The following is a 6,069-nucleotide window of genomic DNA, read 5'->3' as shown; positions in this document are numbered from 1 at the left end:
GACATGCAAGAATACTTTCACTGTGTCAAGTGGAATAATGTAGTCCCATATGAAAACTTGCAAAGATGATCGGGACCAATCATCTCATCACTTGGAAATGAATTTCAGATCAGCTTGTCCCAGATTGACTGTGCTCAATCTGCTCCAGTTAAGTCATATAATATGGCAATATGGTTACTCAAGTGCTAAGTGGCCACAGCTGATGTATGCACCATGTTACACAAACGTGACCAATACACCCTGATACACATGACAAAAGTAAGTCAATACTGTACTCGTTTAAATAATCTCATTAAGACCTTCCTATACAACTCCCCTAACCTGATCGATAAAAGCTGACGCCTAGGCCAGACCAGTCGTCACATTCGGAATGTTCTAGGTGCTGCCCTTGTTAGCAATGGCAGCATCTCAAATCCATCTTTCCAAGCCAAACCATGCACACCTCTGTCCCGCTTGGGTATAACAGTATTTAGAGGACATAAGAATACGTAAAGTGTCCTTTTAAAACATATTTTTGTTATTTTGGGCAAATAATGTTTTAGGGCCATTGTAATCAACTTTTTGCGAACAAGCTCATGACAACATGTAGGCAAATTTCTCCCTCTTTGGACATCCCAGGATATCATATAATATAATTATTTTCAAAAACCTCTGACAATTTTATAATGGAAATATATAAACTGTATGCTTTATATTACTGTACATTTATATTTCGACCTTCAGATACAAGAGTTATGATATAGCTAGTATTATTATATAGTATTTGGCTCTTTTTTTGTTGTAAGACACAGTGCCCTGATACTTTGACTGGAGTAAATTAATCTCTGTACATCCTATTCAGTAAACAACATGCAGTACCTAAAACCAAATAAGTTATTCACTATGATTTTATTCCTGTCAGGATCTCTAGATTATTGTTAAGCACAGGCATACTAACAACGTAGTCAACTTTGTAGGGCTCAAGTTGAAACTGACTCGGTAGGAGAAGTCGGAAAGATCGAAGCGAGTCAAATAGGTGCTGTCCTTAATATCCATGTAGCATCTTATATGTATATCATAAATATGTTTTTTTTCTGATGAATACGTGAATATTGAAGGACAGCAGGCCCCCAGGATGTTAGATAAGACCAAAGCTAGATGTGTCTGTGGTTGTTTAGTGTTGTCTGAGAGGTGACCATGCATGTCCCGGGTCTCCCTGTGTTAGAGTTGGTCTATCCCCCCCTGCAAAGGGGTGCAGAGCCTAAGGAGACAGCTATGTTGTTTAGGGGACAGGTAGGGGACAGTGTCGTCCTGTGAGAGTAGGCATAGGGCTATGGTGGCTCTATTTTATCTCCGGGGTGTCACTAAGATCAGTGGGCCTGGGGGCAGGGAGCAGGGGGACAGGGGAGCTGGCCTCAATGAGGGTGGGGTTGAGGATGATGGGGAGGGACATGGGGGGCACGCCCCCCACCTGCAGATGGGAGGCCAGGGGCTGCAGGATGAGGGGGGACTGACTCATGGGGGAGTGACTCAGGGGTGACATCTTCACTGGGGTGGGCATGGGGGGAGTCGATGGGGGCACTGGAGATGATCTGTCAGTTCCGTTGGCACTAGGTGGTGGGTGATTTTGGGGCGACGCTGGTCTGCTGGAGGTCTTTGGCTCTGTGGGGGGCAGCTGGCACGGGAGATGGGGCTGGGGGTGGCGAGGCTGGGGGGAATGGGGCAGCTGGCTGGGCAAGTTCCACTGGGGGACTGGGAGCAGGATCTGGTTGTGGTATGACTGTCTGTTTGAAGAGCTCCTCCCGGAGGTTAGGCAGGAAGCAGTTGATTCGTTCCCAGGTGATCTCCCACATGTCAGAGTATCCCGTACGAGAGTCGGCGCTGTGGAAGATTCCTGCTGTGTCCATCACCAGCAGCATGTTCTTCAGAGACTCTGGAATGGCCTCCAGCAGCAGGTCACTGGAGCCAGCGTGCATGTACTTGTCCATGAAATCCAGGATGGTGAGCCACAGGGTAGCGAAGGTGGGCAGAGACAACAGGGGAGAGAGGTGCTGCAAGAACACCTTTGACAGCAGGGTGCAGGCCCTCATCCTGGTCTCCTCCATGCCGCCCACATCTGCAGGGCTAATATTGTCCAGCAGCTTGGACAGCAGGGGGAACAGGACCTAGTTGAAGTGTAGTAGAAACATTTGACTAAGAGACAATCAACTCAAAAAATTATCTCTAAAGACACAGGAGCCTGTGAATTCAAGAATTAGACTTTTATTGCATAACAAAAAGCCTGAGTTTTTTCTCCATGGAGCAACTGTCTCCCTCTGGCTAAGAGATCTCTTATATAGACACATATGGAAAAAACATGCATACAGTCCTAACTTTTTTTAGTTCTGCACTCTGCACCACCCCTTTTTTTCAACGTCCAGCTGTTACACATTATCCACTCCAAAATGTCATGAATGCTTTTTTTCCATATGCAGCCTCTCATTCTATCATTCTATTGGCTGCGTGGCTTGGGCCCCTTCTTAAAACACTAATGTACTGCACACTGTTTAAGAGCCTCTGTGAAATAACACATGCATTCATTTAAAACATAGCATACACTTAATGTCTATATTTCTTATTTAAGCATGTTTCTGAATTATACAATATCAAACATGTTTATTACATTTTACCTTTGGCATCTCCCTACATGTGCCATAATGATACATAAAATAATCCTATATATCCCCCCTATGGGACATTCCAATATTGTCCCAATTAATACAAAGATTAATTTAAAAATATATGTAAGCATGTGCATTTACTTATTCTTAGCCTTGCCATATTTGGTTTCACTTCACACGCATATATTTAAACCAATATATCTTCCTCATTACTTGACCCATCCTGATGAGGACCCATAGCCCAGTCAGGTATTGGATACAAGTCTGGAAGGTTTTCCTCTAAATTAACCTCCACATTTTCCTGTTGGGCTTTGTAACCATGACAGGCCCATCCACCCCCAGGGACAACTCCATACAGACATTCATGATTCCCAAATGGACAGTCCATTGGTCCTCCTTTAACATTACAAGATTTCCCATATTCATTAACATACTGTCCTGGAGCTCCCTGAACTGGGTGTATTTCTTTGGCTGAAATAGTAACAATTGTCTGTACAGTCATTTGTTTTACTGTGGTTTGAATCAAAAGTGATTTTAACAGAGGTAGTATACAACAAAACACTACTCCCATTACTACAAGTGATATTCCTATCATTATTGCCATTTTTGTAAACATTGCACCCCATTTTCCCAAAGTTAATTCCATCCAGTCCCAAACATGAACATCATACCCAGTATTATCCTTAACCTCTTTTCGTAGTCCCTTGAGTTTAGTCATTGCTTCAGTGAAAGAACCATCCGGGGCAGTATTATTGGGGATAAAAGTACAACATTCATCTCCAAACATAACACAAACTCCACCTTTCTCCGCTAATAGCCAGTTTAGAGCCTGCCTATTCTGCCATGCCATTCTACTGGTAGCCTGTACTTGCTCTCCTAAAGCTGATAATGCAGAGTCTGTGTAATTAATAAACCTTTGTTGATTATAATAAATATAATTGATCCATTCTAGGTTTTTGTTGGTTGTAATCCAGACAAATATTGATTCAAATCCTGCTTTAATTTCATCTCTTGCCTTATATTCATTTGGAATTCCTCTGGGTTGACCTATTGCATCCAAATATACACTGGGGTCATGTTCATATGATCTTTTTACCCTTTTATTATTATTCTGTGCATCCCTATTTGTTGTTTGGTCTACCTCCCACTCTGATATAACCACCTCCTGAAGCATTTGTACTCTAGCACATACTCCCTTCCATCCTTTAAGCAAAGTAGCTCTAATACTTTGTCCTCCACATACCCAAAAGAAATCTGCCACTGCCACCGATTGATCCTCATAAGGAGAAATCAATGGCATTGCCAGTGTTTGCTTCTCACATTCCCCAGGGTCACCCGGCCCTCCATTTGTAGCTATTACCCCAGTACTTGATCCTGCTGCCTGATAAACCGCTCTGTGAGGGGTATCTGCATTCCAGGACGTATCATTATTTAGGTGCCATGTGGTCTCACACCTTCCCTTAAATTTTCCCAAATCATGCTCCCCATCTGTTTTATTGTAGCATTCATAATTTAGATTATAGTCTATACGGTATTTTTCCGGTGCTTCCATTTTTCTGGGCTCTATTCTGATATCTAATTTTTTACACCACTCTCCCCATCCTGTTTGATTATAGAATCTGTAATGATAGGGATTTCCCAAAAATGATAAACATTCTGCAGGACAGTAGGGCCTTTCTCCTCTTTTAAGATGACAGTAGCTTCGTTGGAAGTTAGCACAGTCCTTGTAACTGTGTGGACTTGGTATTACTATCAATTCTTTTAATGGAGAAGGAGCACATACCAAACAATTTGTTTTTCTATTAATTATTTTAGCTGAATATTGTGCCCATTTGTACCAATCATTCTGCATTGCTCCCTCCCATAGCCTTTCTATTTTTTGTGATGCTATTATTACTTTCGGTATTACTGTTGGGGCTGAGGTAGATTGTCTATTTTCCTGACTTCCCCAGTTTGTTAAAGAATCCCATACATTTTGAAAAAACCCATTTGTATCTATCTTTTCTAATCCTGTCTTTGTTAGTTCAACTGCTATAGTACTTAGTGGTCCTTGGGTAGTGGTCATAGTTACCTTAACTATTTCAGGTTCTTCCTCCTGTCTAGATTGGTGTTTGGAAATAGGATCAATGTCCATTGTTGTTATACTATTTCCTTCTAACCCTTTAACACTATCTATTTCCAATATGTATTTTGCATTATTTTCTTGAGTCAATTCCTTAAAGGTAATTTCCCAACTGGTGTCTCCTTTGTTAACTTCTATTTGACAGCCATATTCATCCCAGATTGCTTCTCCTCTTGTATGATGTTTAGCCCACCCACAAAGTGATTTCTCTGGCAGAGGTTTTATCCTACGTATTGAAAAGGATCTTTGAGTTTCTTCAACTGTCAGTACTTGCGCTGGAATATAAATACTAGTTTGAGCTATCCCCAATGGTACATGCTTTTTTATTCTATTCTTCAATCTAACTTTAGGGGCCAATTTCTTAAGTACTGATGGAATCATGAGATGTCTAGCTTGTTTTATATCCATTATTTTTCCATGTCTATTTGCTTTTGGCTCAACTTCTACACAAAGATTTTTTTGACATTTTATTCTAAACATTACATCTCCCTCAATCTGACACTTCCCCAATCTAGGCCATCCTGTATACGACACTTGTTCTTTGTTTACAACAGCAATTCTTCCTGGCTCAGTAAGACTATCTCTAGAATATTGTATAGTAGTAGGCAGACCCACCACCATCTCTCCTAGGTTAACTGCTATTACCGTTAGAGCAATTCCACAGTTCTTAAATTGTCGGAGATCATGTGATGGCAGAGAAGTCAATTGTGGGAAAGTCTCTTTCCTTAACAGCAGAGGAGTCTCTTCCTTCAATGGTAGAAAGATCACTTCTTCCTCCTTCTCCTGTTGTCCCTCCACTCCCTGGGTGTCTGCTTGTGTTTGGGGGATCTGCCATGGCAGGCATCCTATCAGCAGTATTCCCCACATCATCAGGCCCCACCTCCCGACTCTCCGGATTTTCAGGTGGAAGTGCCTGTTGTCCTTCAACGTTGGCACTTGGACTCGTGCATGCTTCTTCTTCTTGGACTCCATCTGGTGCCTCGACATCCTCCTCTTCCCCATGGCTCGCCGATGGCAGACTGGTTCTCTTCGGGACCCTGGTGCAGTGGTTTAGATGGTACCACGTCGTACTTCCTTCCACCTGTACTGCTGTGGGCGTCGCTCGGATCACCGTATATGGTCCTTCTCTCCTGGGCTCGTTCCACTTCCTACGAAACACTCGGATGTAGACTTGATCTCCTGGAATCACCGGTCCTGGCTCCTCTGGTCCAGGTTCCGGTTCTCGCCCTTTTTCCTGGAGATAGATCACTTTATGTATAGCAGTTAGTTGTCTTACATATGCTTTAAGTTCCATCTCTAATTGCTCCA

The 6,069-nt window shown here is 42.5% G+C and overlaps 1 pseudogene; it reads right to left on the bottom strand.

The window, feature by feature from the left end:
- Positions 1–1,361: 1,361 nt before the first annotated feature.
- Positions 1,362–5,763, bottom strand: LOC121548093 (annotated as a pseudogene).
- Between the last annotated feature and the right edge of the window lie 306 nt (positions 5,764–6,069).

The sequence above is a fragment of the Coregonus clupeaformis genome, unplaced genomic scaffold (assembly GCF_020615455.1).
Source record: "Coregonus clupeaformis isolate EN_2021a unplaced genomic scaffold, ASM2061545v1 scaf0489, whole genome shotgun sequence".
NCBI lineage: Eukaryota > Metazoa > Chordata > Actinopteri > Salmoniformes > Salmonidae > Coregonus > Coregonus clupeaformis.
This window is presented reverse-complemented; position numbering and strand designations above follow the sequence as displayed.